Source organism: Heterocephalus glaber, unplaced genomic scaffold, assembly GCF_053883595.1.
Source record: "Heterocephalus glaber isolate CG9 unplaced genomic scaffold, H.glaber_assembly_v1.0 deba00001497, whole genome shotgun sequence".
NCBI lineage: Eukaryota > Metazoa > Chordata > Mammalia > Rodentia > Bathyergidae > Heterocephalus > Heterocephalus glaber.
This window is the reverse complement of record NW_028258320.1, coordinates 72,157,200-72,183,605: the sequence shown is the minus strand read 5'-3', so window position 1 is coordinate 72,183,605 and position 26,406 is coordinate 72,157,200. Positions and strand designations below refer to the sequence as shown.

Below are 26,406 nucleotides of genomic sequence, written 5' to 3'. Positions count from 1 at the left end.
TTGGATCAGGAGGCAAGGCCAACACCCTAGGGTGGTACAGCAATAACACTGAGGAACCTGAGTTTCCGCATAACCACAGGGAACAAAACCAAGCCAGCAGTGAGATTCCTACTCAGGAGCTACATATAAGGAAAAAAACGTTATTTAAGCCATATCCTCTTTTTAACTTTTAAGTCAAACTTTCAGTGTAGTTAAAAATGAAGGCAAAATATCAGGTATACCAGAAATGGCAATATCCTCTCAGAATTCTTCCATTTAAATGCCAGACCCACCATTCTCTACCTGTGTGACCTTGGGCAATTTGTATCCCCTCCCTAAAACTTATTTTCCCCAGGCCCCTGTTCAACAAGTATGAGTTTCAGTTATAACAATATCAGTAAGTTCTAAAGATCTGCTGTACAACATTGTACCTGCAGTTGACAAAACTGTCTTGTGCACTTAAAAATGTGTTAAGAAGGTAAATCCTTTGTTTGGTGTTCTCACCAAAATAATATCTCAGACTTATTGTGAGAAACAAATTCAATGCTTATGAAAGTGCTTTGTATACTCTAAGGCACAATGCAGCTCTATGGAAGTAGTCAATGTCAGTCAGGGCTCTCTGGGTTACAAGGCCCAGGAACCCACTAACAGAAGCTTACTGAAAGGACACAAGAGGCCAGAAGACAGAGCCATGGCCTGACTGTGTCTCCCTAAGGCCATATGTTGAAATCCTAGCCCCCAGTGAAGTGATATTTGGAGAGGGATGTGTGAGTGATAAGCAGGTTTAGATGAGGGCCTCGCAATGGAATTAGTATCTTTTTAAGTGGAGGACACACAAAGAAAGAGCTTGCTTACTCTCTCCCTTTCATGTGAACACATGGAGAGAAGGTGGCCACTTACAGGCCAGAAGACAGTCTTCACCAAAAACCAACTCTAATGGCACTCTGATGTCAACTTCCAGGCTCAAGAATTAAGAGAAAATAAATGTCTATTGTTTAATCCACCCGGTTTATGGTATTCAATTACGGTAGCCTGAGTAGACTAGGACATCCATGAAGGGGCAACAAGGGGCAACAAAGGGCAACTGGGCTTTTGGGAGGACCAAATCAGGAAAAACAGCGACAAAAGCACATTCCTTTTCACTGGGGACCGGATGAGCTCTACCGTTCCAGCTTTATCAACACGTTGTGACCCTTTAGCTTTGGTATTTTCCATCTGACCGTGGTCTTTGGGCCTTAGACCAGATTCCTCTCAGAAGACCCAATCTGTGGATACCATCAGCTGTGGCAAGGGCTGCACAGTCGTTCTTTTTTTTTTTTGGTACCGGGGATCGAACTCGGGTCCTTCTGCTTGCAAGGCAGGCGGTGGAACCACTGAGCTAAATCCCCGGCCCAGCTGCACAGTCATGTGGTAGGGAGGGCAAATCTTCCCAGGAGGTTGGTGGGTTATGTTCTCCACAGGGATAATTGGAGGGGTAGCCAGTGTTCCTCTTGGTACACAATAAGGAAAACAATAAAGATGGTATTGAGTATTCTTGGCAGGAGAAAGGGTATAAACAAATGCCTAGAAGTTGAAGCTTTATTTGCAAAAATTTTTGAGTTCTCCCAATAGTCCACTTTTTTACCAGTGTAATGAGTCTTACAATATAAGTTTCCAATGATCAACAAAGATGAAAACTCATTTTCTTAGCAGTTAGCATGCCTTTGCTTATCACATTATAATATACTGGTTATATAGTCATTACTGTCACACTGTCCCTTATCTTTCATAACACAAATGAAAAGTGGGACACTGATAGGTATAAAAGGACATGGCATCTTTTCACCACTCTCTGCCACCCAGAGCCATATGAATTTTTTTTAATTTTTATTTTTTATTAGTACATGTTTGTAGTTCATAAGATCACATTCCTTGTGAGTTGGTACATGTACATTCCCTTCCCATCTGACATCTCTTTGACCCTTTCCCATTTGCAAAGCTCTACCAATTTCCTATTATCTTTAAAATTTGCTCTTTATCTATATTTAGGATTTCTCATGTGATATTTACGCTTGTGTGTCTGATTTATTTCACTCAATATTATGGTTTCAAAGTGGATTAATTTTCCTACAAATGACTCAAGTTTCTTCTTCTTTATGCCAGAATAGTACTCCATTGCCTATAAATACCACATTTTCTTTATCCATTCATCTGTTGATGGACATATAGGATACTTCCAAGATTTAACTATTATGAGTTGTGCTGCTATAAACATGGGTATGCCTACATCACTCTAATATGATGCCTCTGACACTTTGAGAAAGATACCTAAAAGGGGAAGAGCTGGGTTGACTGGAATTTCTCCTTTTCATTTTTTTTTTTTTTTTGGTACTGGGGATCGAACTCGGGTCCTTGTGCTCGCGCAGCAGGCGGCAAAACCACTGAGCTAAATCCCCAGCCCCTCCTTTCAGTCTTTTAGTCTTTTGAGGAGTCTCCCTACTGATGTTCACAAGGGTATACTAGTTTACATTCCCACCAACAATGTGGAATGTGTCCTCTTTCCCCACAGCCCAGGCAATATTTATTATTTGATTTCTTGCTGATGGCCATTTTTTCTGGAGATGAAATCTCAGAGTTGTTTTAATTTGCATTTCTCTAATAGCCAGAGATGTTGAACAGTTTTTCACGTATTTATTTCTTCTGAGAAGTACCTGTTCATTTCTTTTGTCCATTTTCTGGGAGGTCTTTGATGGGGGGGGTCTAATTTATTTTTGAGTTCTTAGATATTAGTTCTCTCTCCAAGAAACAGCTGGCAAAACATTTTCCCATTCTGTAGGTTGTCTCTTCACTCTTTTGGTTGTTTCCTTTGCTGTGAAGAAGCTTTTTAATTTTATGTAATTCCATTTGATTCTTAATGTTATTTCTTGTGCAATTTGAGTTGTGTTCAAAAAGTTCTTGCCTATGCCTATGTCAAGATTTTTACCTATTTTACCTTCCAATAGCTTAAGTGTGTTCATTTTGCTATTTGATCCATTTTGATTTTAGTTTAGCACATGGTGAGAGAAATGGGTTTAGACTCAACCTTCTGCATGTGGATTGTATCCTTGTACTTGAGCCATGTGAATTTTTGTCCTCATAGAACCTTGGTTTCTTTATAATTTCCAACTCTTCAGTGTGACTTGCTTCTAAGTAATAGACTTGCACCTTTCCCTTTGCAAAAGGAAGAGCACAGAAAAAAGCTTATCCAAGGCTCTAAGGAAAGGGAGAAGGAAAAAAAAACAACATTTCTTGGCTTCACAGTTGTACCCTCCTGCTACAGGAAATAGAATCTTATGCCCAGCCAAGAGCTTTCTTCTTTTTAGCTTTGAGGAGAAAATACTTTTAGAAAGCAAATGTGAAAATAAGTTAAGCCTATTTATTGCTAACCATGCCAAATGGAAAGGGAGAGTTGAAAACAATTTTTTAATCTTTAGCTGCCTTAATTTCACTTTTATTCCTTCTAATGAGATCAACACCTTCAAGAAGATTTAGATTCACTTTATATTGATCTATAACCATCTGTGCAGGTGTGTGAATGTATGTGGACCACCACATATATTCAGACATGATTTGTGAGTAATGGAAGTTGTTCAAGTTACAGGTCATAGTCGAATGGGAGGTTTTCTTCACATCGGAGAGGCCATCCAGCAGAAAAAAATGAACATAGGTGTTCAAGCCTATTGAAAGCAATTCATTTTAAAAAAATCACAATATCATTTTTCTTATTTGTGTGCACTCTTATGCACACTTCCTCCTACTCTCTTTCAGTAAGCTAAATGTCAAAATGAATTCCAAAAGTAGTTTGAAGTAATAAGAGCAAACCTAATTTTACTTTCTTTTTGCCTATACAAAATATATATATATATGTGAATTATATGAAAAGATTACTATCCAGTATATATTTTATATTGTTCTATATAGGGACATGAATTATCTAAAAGTTCCCCATGTAGCTATAATTCCAGGCACCTTATTTATTTTTTTTAGGTTGGGTAATATTTCATGGGTATTACTGGGGAGCAAGATACATATGTAGTGATTTTGCATTAGAATAATTAACTCCTGGTTTGTCTTGCTTTGTTTTTGGCCCCATACCCCAATTTTCCTCTGAGTCTCATTGTCTCCAATTATGCAGTGGCTGTATTTTAGGTAGAGTTTACTTTACCTATACCTCTAGAGGAAAGAAGCACACTAAGCCAGAAAAATAATTGTTTCTGCTGTCATAATTAATTTAAGATATGGCAAGTGACTCAACAGAGACAACGAGATTTAAATGTTGCTAGGACTAAAATTCCTTCCTTCTGGGCTTAAGCCTAACTAGATATGAGCCTGAAGGTTCTGCCACCATATCAGATTCTATGAGGAGAAAATCTGTCTGGGAATTTATTTAATACAGAGGAATTAACACCAAGAATTGGAGACATTGGAACACTGGATCATGGAGGGTGTGTAAACCCTCAAATTACCTGCCTGAAATCTCTGTCAATTTGTTAATGGATACTTGGATTGTTTCCAGACTGGAGCTATTACAAATAAAACTGCTATAAACATTCCCAAATAAGCCTTCTTAGGAACAAATACTCTTGTTCCTCCTGGCTAAATAACTAAAAGTGACATGGCTGGATCCTATAGTGTAGGAATAATCTTTTTTTAAAAAGTACTTTTTTTAAAAGGAGGGTTGGGGATTTAGCTCAGTGGTTCCGCCACCTGCCTTGCAAGCAGAAGGATCCAAGTTCCATCCCCGGTACCAAAAAAAAAAAAAAAAAGTACTAAACTTTGCTGAGGTGGTCGTACAATTTTAACTTCCATCTGCTGGGTATGAGAGTTCCAGTTCCTCCACAACCTTGCCAACATTTGATATTGTCTTTTTAATTTTGGACAATCTAAGACATATATAATGGTGAAACAACATAATTTTAATTTGTATTCCTTAATGCCTAATCATCTTGAAATCATTTATATGTGCCTATTTTCACCTTTTAATCTCTCAAAATAGAATACTTACTGAAATCTTTTCTATTTTTAAAAATTAGATTGCTTGTTGTCTTAATGAGATTAGAGAAATCCTTACATATTCTGGATGTAAGTTATTTATAAATGTGATATTTTCAAACATTTCCCCTTGCCTTTCAAAGAGAAGAGATTCTGAATTTGGAAAAAGTCCAAGTTATGATTTTTCTTTTATAGATTTATGTTGGTGGTATATCTAGGTTATCTTTGCCTAACCTAAAAGGTCATAAAGAATTGCTCCTATATTTTTTTCTAGTAGTTTGATAGTGTGGGGCATACATTAAGATCTATAATATCTTTAAGGATTTCTAGTTGACTTTTCTGTAAAAATCCTCTTTATGGGTGAGCATTTCTGGGAGTGCCACGTGGAGCCGGGGTGATGGGGTGCTCTCAGCATGGCGGTGTTTTCTGGGTCTGCTGCACCAATTCTGTCTCTGAACCCCCAGGAAGATGCTCAGTTTCAGGAGGTGGAGCAGGTTCAGTGTTGCATGACCCCGCAACAAAAGCAAGAGCAAAAAAACAAAGAAGAAGAACATACACCTGGAGTAATTTTTGTGGGTCTCCTACCTCCAGTACTTTTTGAATCCCAGATCAAAGAATATTTCTCCCAATTTGGCAATATTACAAGATTCAGATTGTCCAGAAGCAAAAGGACTGGAAATAGCAGAGGCTATGCCTTTGTGGAGTTTGCATCTGAGGATGTTGCCAAGATAGAGGCTGAAATGACGCACAACTACCTCTTTGGTGAAAGACTCCTGGTCTGTCATTTTATGCCACCCGAAAAGGTACATAAAGATCTTTTTAAAGGCTGGCAAGTTCCATTTCATCATCCAGTATACCCAGCAGTGAAATGGTATAATCATAAGCAGACACTTCTACAAAAGTTGTGGATGGAAGATCGATTTAAAAAGAAAGAAAAATTACTAAGGAAGAAATTAATTGGAAAAGGAATTGATTATAATTTTCCTTCATTGGTTTTATCTACTAAGAAGAAAGAGGTTTCAGACAAAAAAGAGATTTCTGCCAAAAAGAACAAGGCTTCAGACATACCTAAGAAGAAGAAGAAAAGGGTTTCAAAAGGCTCACTTGTCCCTCCCGATAAGACTGTGGATAGCCAGAGCGCCACAGCAGTTTGTACACCGGTATTTTTGGAGAAACGAAAATCTGAAGTGGCTGAAATGAATGATGATAAAGATGACGAAACAGCCTTCAAACAGCCTGCGTCCAGGGTAAAGGACACACCAGAGACTCCCACACCCACTCCTTCAGGGGGAAAAAGAGATGAAGAAAAAGCAAACAGTGATTCTGAATGTATTGTTTGCAGCATATCTTACCAGAAATTGTGATTTGGTACAAGGGCTGACTTCTATATTACACTAGATACAACTAAATCAACCATTAACAAGACTTTCAGAGGAAAAGCTTACTGAGTGTTCCAGGTCTATAAGGAAAGCAGTGAGTAATTTCGGCTTATCTGCCCTTGCTGAGATTTGGGGAACATTGCAGCCTGCAGGGGGTGGGCTCACAGTGCCTTTGTCCTGGTCTCCTACTTTTGTGTGTAGCTCCCCTTGGTTTACCCTGCCTATATGTCACTGTTGATTGCAGGTTGAAGTACTGAAGGGTTGTGGCCTTTTGCCACCAGCAAATAAAGTTCACCAGTCTTGCTTGACCAAAAAAACCCAAACAAACAAAAATATTCTTTATGTTAAATAATATGTCACATTTTATGTACAGTTGTGTTATTCTTTGACTTGCATTATTTCTGAAAGTTTATTTATATAGTTGCTTTAAACTTAGGACTTTTAAAGCTATTGACAGTGTGATGCATTTTTTAGTTCACTATTAAAGATTCTTATGCCTTATTCTTTGATGCAATAAAGTAATTTGGAAACAACTCAATTCTCTCAAGTCTTAGTTTTAAGTTTCCTTGGTTGAAATTAATTTCTAGGGTTAATTTTGCCTCATTAATGAGGCAAAGGCCTTCTGAATGCATGATCCAAGATCCTGTAAATTATGAGGTTTCCTCCTTGGATCATGCGAATAGGAACTACTTCTGGCCTTGTGTGAGCTCTAAGGACAGGGGAGTTCATTCCTCAGTCTCAGATAGTTTACACACACATACCCTGATCAATAATCAGCTGAAACAACCCTCTGCAGATCTCCGGAGTCCTCTTTCTGTGGGGAGTTCTCTTTCTCTCCTCTCTAGCACTCTGCCCTAACACCTTGGCTTTGACATCTTCAGGTTGCTAGCCTTGTCTCCACACTCATGGACACTCCTGGACTCCACTGTGATCCTCTCTCTATACCTTGGCCTAGAAACTCTCCCGCCACAAAGCTGGGCAATTATGGAACCCACCTTGCTTGTTTTCCATGTCTCTAAGATGGCTATTGCTCACTGCCTGTTAGCCACCCAATGTCTTCAAATCCAGTGTCTCATGCATATTACCTGAGTTGTTTTGTTTTGTTTTTTTAGCTGTTTCATAAGTCCTTGCTATCTCATAAGGTTCAGAAGTACAAGTCTCTCATAGCATGATTTTTGAGAAACACCATAAGACATCAACATTTCTTGTTTAAGTAGACCAAACATTTGAAAACCTTCCCTGTGTAAAGACATTAACTTTCTCAATTTGATCTATCTGGAAAAATTTATCTCATTTATTTCCATTTCAAGAAGCCAACTTCTAGAAGTCATCGACATAATGATTTATGACAGACTATTATCCATTGACTAATTTACTAATCTGTGTTATTATGTACTAACATGTGTTACAGCTATAGGTGTTGAGGAAAATGGGAATATATTAGTGGACAAAGTAACAAAGTCCCTGTTCTTAGAAAAGTGGCTCTTACATGTCACTACTAGAGATACACACTTTACATATATTAACTCTGACCCACATAACAGCCCTCTTAACCCTATTACTGTCCCCTCCTTAAAGATGGGTAGCTAAGGCAAAGAGACTTGCAGACACTCCAGGTGACACCCTCATTTTAATGGGGAGAGAGTCAGAGTTGGAATCCAACCCAGGTACTTTGACTCCAGAATCTCTGCCCTGGGCCACCGTGTGGTCAGGTCTCACATTTGCCAACAGCATGGTGTGTTGGAGACATCAAGATTCAAACACCCTGGTGCTTTAAGCGGAGTGAGGCCGTGATGACCGAATGTGCTATCTTATGGAGTAGTCCACTCAATGGGAGGTGATATTTGAGGCAGAGAGCTGAGTAAAGTGAGGAAGAGAGATTTGCTACAATCTGGGGGAGAATTTTTCAGGCAGAGGGTGCAACATGTGCAATGGCCCTGACATGAAAATGTTTCATAACCTCAAGGAACAGCAGAAGGGACAGAATGGTGTTTGAGAGAAGGAATTAATGTGACTTACCTAAAACCCCTACCATAATGTTTGATGCATAGAATGTACTCCCTATGGTATGAATGACATTATCACCATCATTGCTGTTACATGTGACTGCTCTCAGGCAAAAAGGATTTGAGAGGAAAGAATAACCTGCACGGCGTGGGTGGATTAGCAAAGTCTTCCTGGAATTAGGACTTAAGCTGAGCTTTCAAGAATGGGACACTTCACCCTTTTGCCAATGACGCAGTGAGGCCTCTTTTGCCAGACCTAGGAATGGGGATGTGGAGGCAGATGGGCCTTGTAACTTGAGAGGATGACCCAAAGCTGTGCTGTCAGATGGCTCATGGAAGAGAAACTAAATGTTGTTCACATTTTCTTCTAGATGAGTGGCTTGATCTGAAACCCCTCCCATTACCCTCCATTTTCTGGACCTTCTTGTGGATTTTGAAAGGAACTGTCCAATGAATATGCTCACTGGGGCTGAATGTCAACTGGAGCAAACTGAATCAGAGTCAGGAAAATCCTGAACGGTCTCCGCACTGGTAAGTTTCCATCTGTACTATTTTAGCACAATAGGGACAACTTCTCTGAAAGTCCAAGGGGCACTGAGTGGGCAGAGAAGGAGAGAATTAGCTCTGATCAAGACGCATCCCTTGAACTTGCCTGTCAGAGACAGTGGCAGCTCATCTTACAGAGACCAGCTGCTCACTGAGGTCAGGTTGAAAGAACAGGGGAGTGAGGGGGAAGCCTTGAGCAGCACTCTTTTGAAATGCCACACAGTTTCTCAGCAGTAAATATCTAGTCATCTTTCTTAGACAACCTGGACTCATTATTTTGACTCTCCTTGTTTGTGATATGGGATGGCTGATTTTCCTGGGCTTACCTTTCTGACCTGTTATAAGGAAGGGAAAGAGGAGAGCTCTGACTAAGTAGCCTGCTGGGTCTTAAAGACTCCCACTACACAGAACTTCCAAGAGTAGCACCTCAAGGTCAAAGTTGGTAGGAGATTCTAAACAAGACTGTTGCAGATGAGTCCTCAGGCACCTAAGAGCCCACCCATGCTGGCATCTGCTCTCTTGGCAGCTTCTGAAAAGATCATCATGGTGGAGCTGAGCTGGTAGTTCTCAACCCCGTCTTGGCATAGGATCACTTGGAGAGTGTAAAACACTGTAGATGGCTGGGCCCCACTCCTGAGGTCCTGTGGCCACATTCTGTGGCAAGCTCAGTCTTGTCTTATTTATCACTCTCTGTGTTTCTTCCTCCCAAGATCATCCTAATATGCAGCCAAGTTTCAGAGCTGCCAGGTAAGAGAGGAGGGGCAGCAGCACCAGTGTCCATAGGGCCAGGTGAGCAGTGGGGATGTGTGAAGCCAACTGCCTAGGATGATGACTTAGAAAACAGGTCCATCCAAAGGGAGCAGCCATTCGGCAGCTACCACCTCCCGCTGCCCCTGGAAACACCTCGTGTTGCCAACTCCTCTGATTTCTCAAGTGAAGTCAGAAGATTTTCATATGAAATCTGGGTTTTAAAAGTCTGAAAAGGTCCTAAAATGTGCGAATTCGTTTGTGCAGAACAGGACATACCCATTGGATGCTGTGGCTCAGAGACTGTCAGTGTGTGAGTTCTGCTTGCACTTTCGCAGCCTGTGGACAGCCCTAGGAGCCCCTTCATGGCGACATCTCCCTAGGATGTGTTCCCAAAATGCCCATGGGTTTGTGTGTGGGCCCACCTGCCTTCCTAGGATTTCTCTCCTTTGACCTGGGTTTGCCAGATTTCCTGACCATTTGAGGCCAGAGAAGTTAATATTATAATAATATTTAAGAAAGCATACTTGGTTTGATTTTTCTCTCTGCAGAATCCTATACTAAACAAATATTTGTAAGAATGTGATTTTTGTAAGTGACAACAGAGTGATTTCCTTCCTATCAAATTCACTGTTACTAACAGTCTTACCTCTCACAATGCCCTTGCCACACTTAGAACAGTGTTCTCTAACTTTAACATGCGTTCAATTCTCCAGGGGCATGTGTAACAATGTAATTAAAACCAGAACTTTTCTGAGAAAGAAAGAAAGAAACTCTGAGTTAAGGATACAGTCCAAGCCTATTTATACAGTCAGCTCAGCCTGGTTTCCCTTGCAGAAATTCCAAGTCAGCCGACTATGCTGGAACCAGGGGCACCTTTTGTAAAGAAAGCGTCAAAAGTGAACCAAATGTAGGTAGTCTGTACCTTACATACAGTGCTGATTTAGAAGTACGAAGAAGAGAAGACAGTAGAAAACTACCCATTTCGGGGAAGGAAACACTGAGATCAGAGAGAGGCCTCACTGAGGCCCAGCTGTGCTGTGATGTCCAATGCATTCTAAGATAAGCAGCCAGCATATGTTTATTTCCAGATTCCTCACAAAGTAATTTGTTAGCTCTGCTTGATTATATAGTACTTGACTGTCTTCAAGTAAATGCCTAAAGGCAACTGGTAATTAATGAGGTGTGTGTAAGCATTGTGATGAGCAATAAACATATGCTGCAGATATGCATTTCTATGAAGGCATGCTAATGAATCTTAGCACCTCAAACTGAGAACCTAACTGCAGAAGCAGTTCGTTTTTATTTATGCATTTTAGCCAACAACCAAGTGATAGGTAATGAGTTCACCCGGGGCTGGCTTTCCTTGCTATGGGCTCTGGGGGCTCCCTAATGGAACTATTTAAATTGCTGCAGAAGCCCAGGGAGTGAAGCCGTTTCCAGGAACAGAATTGGCAAACAGGATTTGCATTTTATTTCTGTTAGCCATGATCACATATCCACATGACATGAGCTAGTCAAGAAGCGCTGTCTTGTTGATTTTGTTTGTAATTGGCTGGCTCTCGCCTAATGAGTTCGAGTCAGAGAGTCCCAGGGTGTTGGAGGCCTCTGAGGGAACATGCATACTCTTCGTCTGCTCCAGACGAGGCAGAAGAGTTTAATGCTTAGAGCCTTGAGCACAGAGCCTGCTGCTTGGGTGTGGGTCCTAGCTCTGCCTCTTATCTCCATGTCCTAGGGTTTAACTTCCTTGGGCCTCAGTTTCCCCATTTGTAAAACGGGGAAAACTACTTAATACCTACTTAATAGGGTTAAAAGTAATAAATTAGCTAACACTTATGAAGCACTTAAGAGGGTGACTGACAGAAAGCAAGAGCGATAGATGTGTATTCTGTGGTTCAGAAGCCCCGGCTTCTCCTCAAGCAGAGCTGCTGCATATAAGGCTGGGTCAAGCGAACTTATGGTTGACCTCAATCCCTCCATTTTCACGTGTGAATTTTTTGCTGTGTTCTCCACTGTGCTACCAAGACTCCCATTTCAGTTTCTTCATTCCCCCAGAGCTTCCTTAAGATAATATTAACTTTTGGCACCGTCTGTCCCATGAGATGGTCTGCTGGTTGGTTTTAAACAGAACACAAAGCTGTCAGCTATGGAGAAGAAGGTTTTACTTAGGGAGTTTCAGAGCCCAAGTAGAGAGTGGGTCAGAACACTGCGGCCTCTGTGTTGTTTTAAACACTCTGCAAGTAGCCGAGTGTGTTGCAGTTGACTGTGCCCCAGCCTTCCTTCTGGGGCCCAGTAGCTGTCCTTCCCAGAGTGAAATTTGTCCTTCCTCCCCCTCCTGCAGCAGACGTAGACCACACACCATCCTCTAATCTTTCACCCTCCTCTACAGGAGGGATTGAAACTCTGTGCAAGCTCCATTTTTTCTCCCCTCCAGACATTCTGTGTTTAGAATCATAGGCACCTTTATTTTCAGCTTCAAGCAGCTGTTCCAGGCAGGAAATGCCTGCCAAATGATCCAGATTGCAGTCAGGGGGCTGGAGCTCATGCTTTGCTGAACAAAAGTCTGGGCTGACATTCTAGAAAACAGCCACACTTTGGGGCAGTAGTGAGGTATCCCCGTTCCATGTAGAAGGGGTATCCCTGGGAGTGATCTGAGCTTCCAAAGAAATAATTACAGCACCTTCTACTTGACATAACTTTATAGCTTACCAAGATCTTACACATCTATGATTTCATTTGCATCTTGTAACAACCTGAGAAGTAGTCATGACAAGGGTTAGGACTGTTAGTTTAGAGATGACAAGGCTGTAGATGGGAAAGATGCAAGTATTTGACATTTCTATCAGAGCTGAGTCTCTTGATTTTCAAAACTACAAGCTTTCCACAAATATCAATGTGATGTAGTCACATATTACTTGGGCATACAACTTGCCAACTGCTAACATGAACTCGGTATCGTCTTGATTCCCATGAAAGTCCCATGAGTTAAATGGGGAAGTGTTTTAGTCAGTGCCAAACAGACTATGATATAGTAATAAATAAGCCCTGATATCTTGGAAGCTTAGCCAAAGTTTGATTTCTTATTTATTTCAAAATCTAATGCAGATCTAGCTAGTTTTTGGTAGTAGTTTTCCTTCATATGATAACTCAGGTATTCAGGTCTCTTCTGTATTAGCATTCTGCCAGTTGAAAAAATATGGTCTTGGAAACCACTGAGAAATAGGAACAGAGCATCATGATTTCCCAGAAGGACTCCTGGCTAGGCCTGGAAATAGAGTTCATCACTTCCACTTCTACACTATTGGCCTGAAGCCAGTCATGAGCTCAACCTAACTGCAAAGGAAAGATCCTCCTCCTGGGTGCCCAGGAAGAATAGAGGAAATAGACTTTAGGAAATGCAGAGTACTGCATGCTTTCTGCCACCCTGAATTACACCAGAATTTGCTCCAAGCTGTCTATGGAGGGTTGGAGAATCGAACCCTTTTGACTGTGCGCCAAGTGTCTGGTATCAACAAATGCCTTCGAGGCAAATTAAACCATTTCTAAGACTATGCTCCCCACAAGTTAAAGCATGCTGCTGCATATCACAGAAGATGACCAGGGCAAAGGCAAGGTGGGCATAATAATATGCATACCATGGAGACCAAAGTGAAAATTTTATTATGTATTCACTTGTGTTTTTGTATCCCCATCTGCATGTGTGAATGCTTTGGGTGGATTTCTAATACCAAAGCCTACTCAAAAAGAAATAGTTATCAAAACCACACACACATGTAGCTAAACAGAGCAGAGAATTGACTAAACTAAATACTTGGAATTCTTAACCATTACAACTGAGCTCTGTGCATCCTAGAAACTAAAATAAAAAAGAGACCAAGAAAATAGCATTTTGAGCACTTACATTGACTCAGTTACTATGTGAACTAAACTGATACGTGGATCAAATAAGCTGATAAATATAAAACATTTCACATTGTTTAATGAACCATAGAAAAATACCATACGCTAGTAGCCACAACATATTAGATGATTTATATAGGTCCAGGGCTAAATACATCACACATATAAATATTTAAATATTTATTGTACTCATTTTATAACAAGAAAAGTGGAGGCTCAGAAAGCAGACATGAAAGAGCCCATGCAGTCATGGCCAGACTAGCTTCCACCTCAGCCCTGTCCCACTCTAAAAATCTGTGCTCCTTTCATAAACTCATAGTTCCCTTTGTCAGATAAAAGGAAGCATGTAATTAAATTGACACAAGAAAAAAAAATAGAAAATACACATACTATTTTGATTAAATGAAAAATTAGTTGAGAATGTAATGAGTTCCAAGTCATAGGTCTATAACTTTCCTTAATATTTCAAACCACCTGGAAGTCAAGACTAAGTTTACCACTGAGGATATCAAATGGGTCAGCAATGGGCCTGTAGCCGGTGCAGGAATTGAAAGCCAAGGGAGGAAAACAGAGTGAGATTGTGTGTGAGGCCACACAGCAGGGCAGTGCCAGGCTGGCTGGCCTTTTCCCTGAGTTCCATTTATTAGATTAGACTGGATCAGATCTGAAGGCTAAATCCCAGAAAACAGTGAATTTTCAGGACTAATAATAATGAGAGAGGAAAACATGCAGTTCTGTTTAGTGCTCTTTACCATCATTGGTTGATCCTTGGTCATCACTGGGCCTGTGAAATTTGCTGATAGCATTGCTGCCTCTAGCATTGCTATTCTACACTTTGGCTCCCTAATTAGCATTGGTTTCCAGTTTGCTGCTACACAGACTCAATGCCAAAAGAACATTAGCTAGAGCCCAGGCTTGGCCAGGATAGGCATTCGATGAGCATCTGCACTTCACCTACTGCACAGGTACCTGAAGCATCTCAAGGTCTATTACCATACAAGCGGCCTTCACATTGCAAAGATCTCACCTACACAGACTCCAGCTCCCGTGATTTGGTTTAGTACCATCAGTCTCCCAACAGCATAGCTCAAGTATCAGTTATCACAGTATATCAATTGTCACTGAGTAAAGTATAAATTTTGCCGCCATGTCTTAAGTCCACAGACACTACATAAATGACAGCTTTGCCCTGTGACCAGAGGCCAACCAAATCACCTTTTGCAGTCTGCTGTGGTTAGTCACTGCACATCTGCTATGTAGTTTATGCACTGCCAGCCAGATGTGTGGTTGTGTGGTCTCCTTGCCTCCAGGAATAAGTTCACGGACATTTTATAAAAATGGATAATAAAAAGAGAGAATGGGCCACCAAAGAGGAAAGTGTAACAAGGAAACAAAACAAACTCTGAAAGTGAAATTCAAATCCAGGATAAAGAGAGCACAATAGCTGACCATGGGACCCCCACACTCCCTGTGCTATGTAAGGGACAAGACCCAGCCAGAACTCAGTGAAAGTAACCTTTGGGCATAAGTGAAGAAAGGACTTGCAACGAAAAGGAGGAAAATTTCCAACAAAAATTGGCACCATCCAAAAACTTCACATTAAAAGAACTCTGGAAACTATTTCACAACATTGTAAGTACAAAGGACAAAATGTTGAAAGCTAATCCAAACTTAGAAAGAAGTATGACAGTCCAGTAGGGCACCAAAATGACATTCATTCATAACTTATACAACCGTAAGGAGGCAGGCGTGATTCAAACACAGTCATCTTCGTAACATTTTACAAGAAATAAAACCTTTTAATACTCAATATTTCTAATATTTTCAATAACACTGTACTAAATAAATTTTAGTTTCCCTTTAACATTTCCCTATACAGTACAATTATAAATGACAGTAAGAAAGCTTTAATTTTTACATTTCCCTCTACATTTATAAGGGACAGTAAGAAAACTTTTAATGTTTCAATGGAGATATTTAAAGGTCACAGTACTAATGGAAATAATCTCCATTGATTAGTAATATTTTTCTGTGGTTTCAGCTTGTATGGTCATTTTTAAAGTCACACAATATCATGAAAACCAGGGATTTGTGTGTATGTGTCCTGAAGGATTCTGCTCACATAAGACACGATACAAAAATAATGGCCTCTAACAGATGCTGTGTCATGCACCAGAGAATTAGAGACACTCACTGTTCATTCAGTTAACCTCTGGGGAAGGTTCCCAAGCCTGAGTATGGGCTGGAAATGAGGGCCAGATGAACAAGGCATGTGGTATTGCCTAGAAAGAGCTTCTGCAATGTGCAAGTGGTAGATAGCTGGTTGACTATGTTATCCAAAAGGAAGATTCGTACATATAAACCAAAGGGCCAAGCATTGAGAATCATTTGATTCTCAAAAAAATTTGGACTAATTTCTAAATATACATAACAGGGATGTACTTCCCTATTGGTCATAGCAAAGGCCATAAAATGCACTAGGATTCTACTTATGTAAGAAATAGTGAGGCAAATATGACTCAGTCCATTTTCCATTTTTACTTTTATGGATAAAACCCAGATTTTTGTTCATCTTCACATTCTATATGGTTAAGTGTCTCCCAGCCATGGTGCATAAGTGCTGATTAAGCTAATGCTGTGAAGGTTATTCCACATCCCCTGCAAGGTTTAGGCACAAGCTTGGAACACAATTCAGGCCATTGGGAAATGGAAGAGTAGGGCCTTCTGGGAGGGTGTCCCTCATGGTGAAAAGTGTTAGACACCAAAGTGTCCATCTCAGTTAGTGAACCTATGTGCTCTGATAGCTGACCATGATGCACGGGACTCTGGAAGCCACCTTATGAGAGGATGAACCCAAGGACCAAGCTAAGAGAGCAGCCCGAAGAGTGAACAACTTGAGCTGCTGAATAAACCAAGCTGCAACTGACCAAGGTGGGAATTTCTTGCTATGTGAGGCAAACATCTTTACATGTTAAGCTGTCCCTTGTTGCGGGATTATCTTCATATATCAGATGTTAACCTGAGAAATGACAGAGGCTGGGGGAGCCAGGGAAGGAGAATAGAAGAGTAAGAGAGGAGGAAAGGAGCCATGAAGTTTCAAAGAAAAGACCCAGGACAAAAATTCCTGGCTCCCATGGAACTTTCTGACCAAAGGTTTCAAAGCAAACAATGAACTAGAGAAAGTGAATGCAAGTGGTAAACCCCTTTTCAAATCCACCAAGCACTGTCACTGCTTTAACCAGACATAGTTTAGTATTTATTTTTTCTCCTTAATCTTCTTGCATCTCTCAAAACTCTCACATAAAATAAGGAGAAGTGTCATGGCAGATGGTATAAGATGAACATGCAAAGGCAACCACAAGAGAAATGAGAACTTTAGTAATACTGAAATTACCCATGACCCAGGAGGAGATTAATAAAAAACTGCCAATAAAGAACCAAATGAAACTGCTGAAAACTACCCCCAATCTTGAGCCTGCCTCTTAAATTAAACTGTATTGAGAAGAAATGTCTGTGGGAGATTTTGTTTTAGGTTATTGAGTTAGGATATCAAGACAGCATCACCTTCTCAAAGTCTTAATAACTAAAGAAGAGATTGTTGTATAAAGAATGTGTCGTAATTGTGATGAGACAGTGCCAACAAACCAAGGTAGTATGACTTACTGCTATGGAGTTGGCACTAGAGTTATGTCAAGAAAGACATTTTTTCCTCTCTTTTTTCAAGATTGCATAAGTTAGGTAGAGTCAAGAGCTCTTGAGTCATCCTGGTAATGTGAATTCCACTAATTACTTGAGTGTGGTCTTAATTAAGCAAGCCACCAAGTCTCTCAGCTTCAGCTTCCACGCTTGAAAACAGATGCAATTATAACATTAGGCTATTTTAAATACTTAATGATATCGTATAATAATATAAATCAAAATGACAGAAATAATGTGGCAGGCATTGCAAGAGAAATGCCAAAGAGAAGCGAAACAATGCCAAGTCAGTAGTAACAAAAATGCATACTTGAATTGAGAACATGGGGAATATGGCTTTTCTCTAAGATTGAGGTTAGTACTTTTAGCATGAATGGCCATTTCTTAGACAAATGAGGTGTTACTAGTATTGAATAATTTCAGTGACCTTAGTAAGTCCTGTCCCCTGCACTTGCTTCCTCATTTGACATTTTAAGTTCCATTATTAGTCCTCTTGTAAAGCTCTTCCCTCTCTTAGCAATACTCTGTAATGGACATTTGTTTTGCTAATTGTCCCACTTCTTCCCTCCTTAAATCCTAACACCTTCTTGTCTCCTTTGAGAAATTGCACATTCCCCAAATCTAGGTAGTTCTAGTTAGGCTTTAGATAACTATTCCCAGTATCCTGGCTATAAGGTAGAATGGGAAGATGAGAAAGGCAGAAGCATCACATGACCCAGCACTGATTGATCATTAAAATTGATTATTGTTGTTTGAATATTTGTGTTTCCCCAAAATTCAAGTTGAAACCTGATCCATAATGCAATAGTACTAAGAACAGGGACCTTCAGGAGGTAATTATGCCATAAGAAAAGAGCCCTTATGAATGAGATTAATTCCTTTACATGAGAGACCCAAGTGAGCTCGTTTGCCCCTCCATTATATGAAGACCCAGCGAAAAGACACCATGTATGGGGAAGAGACCCCTCAGCAAACACTGACAGCTGGTGTCCTTGATCTTGGACTTCCCAACATCCAGAACTATGACTAATATATTTCTGTCATTCATGTTACCCAGTCTAAGTATTCTGTTAGAGCAACCCAGATAGACTAAAATATGACCCAGGATGGGCTGGTTACTCTTAAGTGGATGCTCAGAGACAGAAATTCTTTCACCTGGATTATAGGCTATACGAATGTGATCCATGGAGCTACTGGCAGTCCAGTTACAACTACTGAGAAGATATCCACACAAAGAGAAAATAAAATTAACAAAGAGAAATGGGAAGAATAGCAGAGCTGAGAGATGGGAGCCCTGAGGATATAGTCTGGGTTGGGGATTCAGTCACACAAGTTAGTAACTACTCTGTCCCTCCCAGTTCTGGAAACAAATTCTCTTTTCTGCTCAAACTACTTTGAGTTGGGTTCTGTTATCCTTAATCAAGAGTCCTGATTATTATGGATCAAATCTAAACCAAGTACATCATGATTTAACTAAAAGAAAAATAGTACAATTTTGTAGTAGAAAACACGTTAGAAAGTTGTAGGAAGAAAATGCTGGAAACTTGCTGGTTTACAACACAGCTCTACCAACAGATATATTCCAGTGGTTCCTTTGAGATTTCATGGGGAAACTTTATTCTGTGTCTCTCTGTCCCCAAGGCGAATTTGTGACTTCCAGGAAAGAACTTGCTCCTTATTCCAGGTCAGTTGGCCCTTAGAAGATTATTTGGTGGAGTAATGGTACCCAAAGGTCTTTCAGATGCTCAGGATATTTTCAGGTAAGATGTTCTTGTAGACAGATTCTTAAAAGTGATACAAGAAGAAAGGCATAGAGAGTATAAGAGAGGCCCCACAGCTAGCTAGAGTTAACCCAGAAGATGTAACCACTCAATTCAGGAAAGCCAGGCCAGGAACCAACACGAGAGAAATAAGAGAGGGACAGTCCTGGGTCTACTGATACCAGGACAGCTAGCCCCAAGGTGAATCTGCCGTCAGGCTATCCATAGACTTACTGAGCAGTGTTTGATGGTGTTGGAGATTCAAAAATAAATTAGCTTAGGTCCCAAAGAGTCAGAAACATGGCATATGTGTAGGACAAATTCCTGTCTCTTAAGAGTATATTAAACTTGGGCTGGGGATTTAGCTCAGTGGTTTTGCTGCCTGCTGCGCAAGCGCAAGGACCTGAGTTCGATCCCCGGTACCAAAAAAAAAAAAACCAAAACAAAACACAAAGAGTATATTAAACTTAATAAGCTGACTATGGAATCCTTGTTTTCTTTTTTTAAAAAAACATTTTTTTTAAATTTTTATTTTTGGTGGTACTGGGGATTAGACCAAGGGCTTTCATACTAAGCTACATTCCCAGTCCTTTTTTAATTTTTCATTTTGAGACAGGGTCTCACTAAGTTGTTAAGCTGCCCAGGATGGGCTTGAATTTATGCTCTTTCTGCCTCAGCCTCCTGGAGTGCTGGAATTACAGGTGTGCACCTCCCCCCAGGCTGGAACCCTTGTTTTCTGAACACAAGTAATTATTGTTGTTTTACATAAGTTTTAGCATGCTATGGAACTATTCAGATGTTAAGTAAACTGATGCTAGCTCTCACCGAGTACTTCCTAGTTATCAGGCATCATATGAAGCAGTTGGCATGCTATCTCCCACTCCATTCTCACAGCAGTATGTAATGTAGTAGGATGATGAGCCCTATTTTATAGATGAGGAAACTAAAACTTCATCTGGTTAAACGACCTGAGTGCTACCAAAGTCCTACTCTGTGAGTACTGCTCTCAGTGAGGGAATAAGAAACCTGCAGTAGAATACCAATCAACATGGTGCTTCTTTCACGGAGAGCCTTGTCATAGAAAAAAAGTCACCAGAAGTAATAGTGTGCTTAGTGATGTGGCTCATTTACATCCTGGCGCAAGCTCCTCACCTTCTTGCTCCCTGGGAGCACATCGTTCGCGGACTGGCGGTGGTCTGTGAACTAGTGCACAGAATTGCGTGGGGGAGTGGAGCTGGCATTAAACACAGGTAAATCTGGCTTCTGAGCCTTCTCTCTGAAAGCCACTGTGACCTGCCGTCTTCTTAATTTCAATTCTCCTCCCACCCTCCATTTTCCCAGTTTCCAGGCTATCAAAGCTGGATTTTTCAAGCTCCTGAGAAAGATACTCCACCAAGTAAATATTTGCTTTTGGAGGGGAACAAGCCCATTAGTCCAAGCAGAGCCTGTGGAGTCCTAGAGACAAGGGCCTAAGGGCACAGCCACAGGCCCTGCAGTTGAGTTGAAACATTTGAAGAAGCAGGGAGTATCTGACCCCCCTTTCTGACTTATGACTCTGCTTCGACAGTGGGAGACCTTGCCACAGAGTTCCTTTTGAGATTGAATCCACTTTAGCTTATAATTAGGCCCGTTGCTTTCATAGCTGAGTGAATTAGGGAGGCTGACACGGGGACCTAGCACAGACTGGAATGGAAAGGTTTATTAAAATTAACAGCCAGAAAAAATTGATCTGAAACAGTGAGTCAGGCTGCCGGGAAGCAAGTGTCAGGAGTTTCATGAGGCATGCTGTGATGAGTTACACAATAAAGTGGCGGGGCGGCTTTCTTCCACACCTGTTTCCTGCCTATATCTGAATTACCTTTAAAGTACACACCTTCCCTTCTCTAACTCTTTCAGGGACAACTACTAGAGAATAGGAAAGCATAGTTTATTTCAGTTCAGCTCATTCATTCATTATTTTATTCCAACATTTATTAAGTCTTAACAGTATGTGTCAGGCATTGTATTGAGCATTAAAAATTAAAAGGTGTGTGTGGGGGGGAGATACTGAAGCATCACAGAATGAGATAAAGCAATGCTGCTGTTAGGGCCCCAATCACAGAAACTGAGATGTAAAGAAAAGTCAGGTTCGTACCAGCTTGACACACAAGGCTACAGCTAGACTCTGAGGCAAGTTTCTAGGTTAATCACGATAAGAGGTAAGTAACACTTGTTGACATGCCAATTATTGTGTTAAGTATTTCACATGTGTCATTACATTTAATTCTCATAATTAGTCTCAGTTAAGTCTTACAGGGTTCCTTTCAGGTGGAGAAACTGAGGGCAAGAGAAGCCAGATAACTTGTCGATGGTTACAGTTTACAGTTTACAGTACAAGTTAGATTTCAACCAGAAACCCATGCATTCTGGCTTCAGAGTTCTTGTTCTTGGCTTTAAGCCTTTCCAAAGTGCCTGTTAGGCTGCTTTTTCTACCAGCTGAAGACTATTTTCTTTTTCATCTAATTCATCATGAACTAGCAGCTGCTAAAGTCAAGCTATGTATTTTTCTTGACTTTAGGACAGAGAAAACAATCAGGCCTAACCCACGGGCCACTCTCCTGGGCTGACAGGACATGCGCAAAAAAACCTTTGCCAGACAGATAACTTTTGATACAAGGAAACTATTTCCCACTGCAATACCAAACTGCATGATTCACTCCATATGTTACCTTTTCATTAAAATACCTGAGATACTCAACTTGGAAGGCAAGTTAATTTTACTTACGGTTTTGGAGACTTCAGTCTATGCTCGACTGGTTCATTGTTTGGGGGCCTGTGGCTAGCCAATAGATCATGGTTGGAGTATATGGTAGAGAAAGCCAGAGGAAGCCACATATCTGAAGGAGGCTAGGAAGTGAAAAGAGAAAGGGCACGCCCCTCAGTGACCTCACTTCCTTCCAGTTGACTCCACCTAAAAGTTCCACCACTTTGCAACAGCACCAAAGGCTGGGGGAGAGGTGGGGTTGTGACCAAGCCTTTAAGGCATAGGGGATGTTTCACATCCAAACGATGGGCTCTGTTTGCAGAGAGACTAGAAAGAAATCTAGAGTGATAGTTCCTAAACTTGGCAGCACCTGGCGAGTTAACAAAAAATTGATATCCATCCACAGAAAGTTAGATTTAATTGCCAGAGTACTGCACGAATGTCAATCTTAACCTCTACCAGGTGATTTTAACGTGTGGTAAGGCATGAGAATGACTGAGCTATTGTTTATTGTGTCATAAGTAAGACTAAAAAAACCAGAGGGATCGCCATAGGTTATTTATTTTAACACAGGTACCGTCTTACTTCCAATATTCACATACATTCTGCATCAAGACTAATGTGAAATAGTTGTTCTCAGTTATGAGTGGGCATTTAGGATCATCTGGAGAGCTTGTTAAACAGATTCCTAGACCCACACTCAGAGCTCCTGATTCAGGGACTGCTAAGCTCAAGGGCCATGTCAGTATTACAGGCTTTTTTAGTAAACTTACTAAGAAGCAGAAAAAAGCTTTAGCCAATAAAACCTAATATAAAATGCACGTTTTGAATTTTAGACAATCTGTTAATTAGGAGTTAGGCTAAAACTTAGTTCTAGACAAATTTATAATTATATTTAGATATATCACTTACACTAAGGTTCCATATATATGGAGCCTTAGTGATAATTCAAAAATACTTCCTGTTCAGGTGTATGAGAGAATAAAAGTCTTATACACATACAAGTATCAGGATGACCCCAGGTCAGGAGGTAGGAGGGGTTTGTGGAGCTACTTATCCATAGTGAAAGGGATTATGAGTGTGTATACATGTACACAAGGTGTCTTTATTTCCACGAAGTGTGGATTAACACTTTATGGTTTCATTGTGGAAAAAAAACCAACAACACACAATTTAAGCTCAGTTACAATTTACTTGACTATGTCAAGGCCTGGAGGCCATTTGGATAATAGCACCCTCTTCCAAATTAAAAAATATCAAATGCATGACACACCAATTATATGTGTTCATAGGTTGATTAGTTATTAGTCTACTGAGAGGCCTTGTTTAAAGGAGTGAATGTGTGATCTTAAATTCATGGTTCTGAAGTAAAAGCAAAGTGCCAGACATAGTTTCTCATCAGAAACTCCCATATATTATGGGTCTGAAGCAAGAAGAGGTACACATGCTAAGTGGTTGCTGATTTCTCAAAGCCTGGTAGCAAAGGAATCCTATTGGAGGTGATGTACATGTTGTCTAAAGATTACCTGAGTGCACTGCAAACAATTGCTAAGCGTGGCCTGAGAATTTTTATCTATAACAAATCCCCAAGTGATGCTAGTGCAGCTGGTCCAGGAGCGACTAATTTAAGATACTTCTCTTAAGACAAACTTCTGTGTAAAGTTACCAGCAATTGCTTTATTGGCAGTTGGAAATAGATCTTGGGTCTTGAAGTTATTGAAAAGGTAAAGAACATTCTAAGTGTTAGAAGCAGTTTCTACATGCGAGGGTAGGAATTTGTTTCCCTAAAAGGGTGGAATCTTTTCTCCTTGCACAGAGGAACTAGTTTGCTGGATTTATCTTGTGCTCCTCCCAGTCCCCCTGCCACTCCCCCCGTGGGGAACACCAGAATCCAGGAATCCATCCAAATGTGGATGCTTCAGACATTTGAAGATTTTCAGTCAATAGTGCAACAGGCCCTTCTTATGGAGGACCAATCTCATCTCAGTTCTCACACTTTTTTGTTCTTTTTCTAGCAAGGTCCAGAGAGAGGGGACTCAAAATTTGGGTAGGGTAGGAATGAGGAATTCTCAAATGGTGGCACAGTGAGAACTAGGAGGAAAGCAGAACAGTGGCAGCCCAGGGAGCTGGGGACTCTGGGAGCAGCAACATCCGCTACCCGGTACTGATTTTCCTGTATGTGGCTCCTACTGCTACCTTCATGGCACTTACAGTGTTGCAGGAGCTCTCCTGACTTCTTTACAGATACTGATTCATTTAAGTGTCATAGCACCCCCGTGGAGCCAATTCTATTATTACTTCCACTTTATAGATGAGGAAACTGAGGCAGGAAGAAGTTCAGTAAGTTGCCCAGGATCACAGTTATCAGACAGCAGAGGACGTGAACCCAGCAGTCTGGTTCAGAGCCTGTGCTTTTATCTTGCCATGATCATGCCAAGAGCCAACTCTTCCTGTGTACATAGTTTCTCTCGTCTCCCAGAGAGTTCACAGGCATTATTTCAGGTAGTCCAGATGACAACTATGAACTAGCTGATATTCTCATCCTACTCCTTCCACAGAAAAGGAAAATTATTGTGAAAGATCTCTATCTAGCAGTACCTGTGCTTGAGAGGAATTAAGACAACAGCTGGGCCCATCTTTAAGGGGGTGAGAGGAAATATTACAGACTGGAGACCCAATTCTAAGGGAGCCGCTGTGGGACACACTGAGAAGCCAAGAGCAGCGCTTTCAATGGGAGGGGACACACTTAGCCTGTGCTCCTGGGAATTAAGAGCCTTGAGTGGGGGCACAGGGAGGGCTGAAGGGCACCACTGCTTGTAGCCATTGGAATTTCAAGTAAGGTGTCTGCTCTAGGTCTGCAGAACTTGGGTTCATTCATTCGATAAATTTTTATGAATCTCTTCTATGGCCTACGCACTGTGCTAGGAACACAGGGTTTGTTGTGAACTGAAGAGATCCAAGCCATGCATCCTAGAGAATCACATGTGCTTTTAATTAGTAACTTGGCAGCAAAGCCCACATGAAAGAGCTCTACCACAGGGGGTGCAGATTGGAATGTGAGGAGGCCCTTTCTAATGTTACCTGTATTGAAGTTTTCCAGCATTCAAACTCTTAGCTTGAGTTTTCCTTTCTGTAAACTACAGAGTGTTCCTACTTTACCTATGCAGTGGAAATGCAAGAAGATAACAAATTGATGATAAAAAGAAGCATCCTATATCCACAAAAAAGCAAACCTTCCCTCTGCTTTAAAGCTACTTTTGTGTAATTGTCAAGAACACATTGCTCAAGAGAGTGGGTAAGGACACGCTGTCTGTTATTCTTTGCTTGAGCTCCTGGACTCCTTTTCTCCAGAGGGGCTTGGCAGATGACGAACAAGTCATCTGATGAATATGGAACACAATTCAGGCTTAATAAGTCCCGCAGCTGTTGGGAACTTGACAAGGAAAACAAAGCCATAGGAATATGTGATATTGGAAAACTGACTGCCAGATTCCCAGAGTCCTTCACTCCCCCCAGTTGGGATCTCCCAGACTCAAATGGTCTGGGCTATTCCTATGACACAACACATGCTGTGCCAGGGCATCCTGACCCAGCTGGGGATGCCCACTCTAACAGCATCCTCTTTCTCCTTATAATCTGTCTTCTCATCCATCAGTCTCTCAATCCCTAACACACACACCTTTTCTTGTTCACAAGTCAGAAGTAAGCAATGCTTACTTAGAGAAAGGAGAAATAGGAGCTAAGACCTAAGACAGAACTGAGTTAAGTCTTCCCCTTGAGTAGCTATGCAGTCTTGGCAACTCATTTAGTTTTGTAAGCTTTGGCTCTAGCCATGGTAAAGTAGACATAGCAATACCTAACTCATACTGTTGTGATAGGGTTGTTAGTAGACCCCTTGGAAGAGAGCAACTGCTTAATGAACAGTTGTTATCAGGTGCACTAACATTATCAACACATCGCCATTTCACACAGGAAGAGAACAAAGCAGGCTTCTGTGTTTTTGTGGATGTTTGTTGATTTTCTTGTCCCATATCTATTTCCCCCTTTTCTAGTACCAGCTTCATAATTTTCCTCTTCCCAAAGTATATGATGAAGGTAAAACTGACTCTATTACTAGTTCCATAGACAGGCCACAATAATTGGTTCTTGGAAAGGCATGTGACCTAATCCAAGCCAAGAGATGCAATGTTCTAATGTGGCTGAAACTATTAGAAAAAGAATATCTCACGGCTGGGGGTGTAGTTCAAGTGGTAGAGGATTTGCAAGGATGCACAGGGCTCTGAGTTTGAGCACCAACTCTGCAAAAAGAAAAGAGTTCTCATTTCATCTGGGCTTAAACTTGGGAAAACATAAGTGTGGAATTACTAGGGGCCCAAGGAGAGAAGATGGCTGAGACCAACAAAATACAAGCAGAGCTGTTTGGCTGACATCACCTGAATCTCTGCACCATTGCCCGAAGCTTTACAACAGTGGTGGTGACACATGCTGCAGCTGGCTGTTATCATTGAAAGCTCTAAAGTTCTTTACTTTCAGCTACACAAAGATCAAACTTGCGGTGTTTAAACTACTCTGACTTAAGGTTTTGGCAGGTTTGGTCACTTGTAAATTAAACAGTCCTGACTTTGTGCATTTTATCATAT

At 40.9% G+C, this 26,406-nt stretch overlaps 1 long non-coding RNA gene and 1 pseudogene across 1 annotated transcript in view; one reads left to right on the top strand and one right to left on the bottom strand.

Moving 5' to 3' along the window:
- LOC147825750 (uncharacterized) overlaps positions 1–22,038 on the bottom strand; it is a 346,984-nt gene extending 324,946 nt beyond the window's left edge. Inside the window, exon 1 of the long non-coding RNA XR_015440485.1 lies at positions 21,788–22,038. This is a non-coding gene — a long non-coding RNA (uncharacterized LOC147825750). The remainder of the gene's footprint in view (positions 1–21,787) is intronic.
- On the top strand, positions 5,403–6,373 carry LOC101713640 (MKI67 FHA domain-interacting nucleolar phosphoprotein pseudogene; annotated as a pseudogene).
- Positions 22,039–26,406: the final 4,368 nt, after the last annotated feature.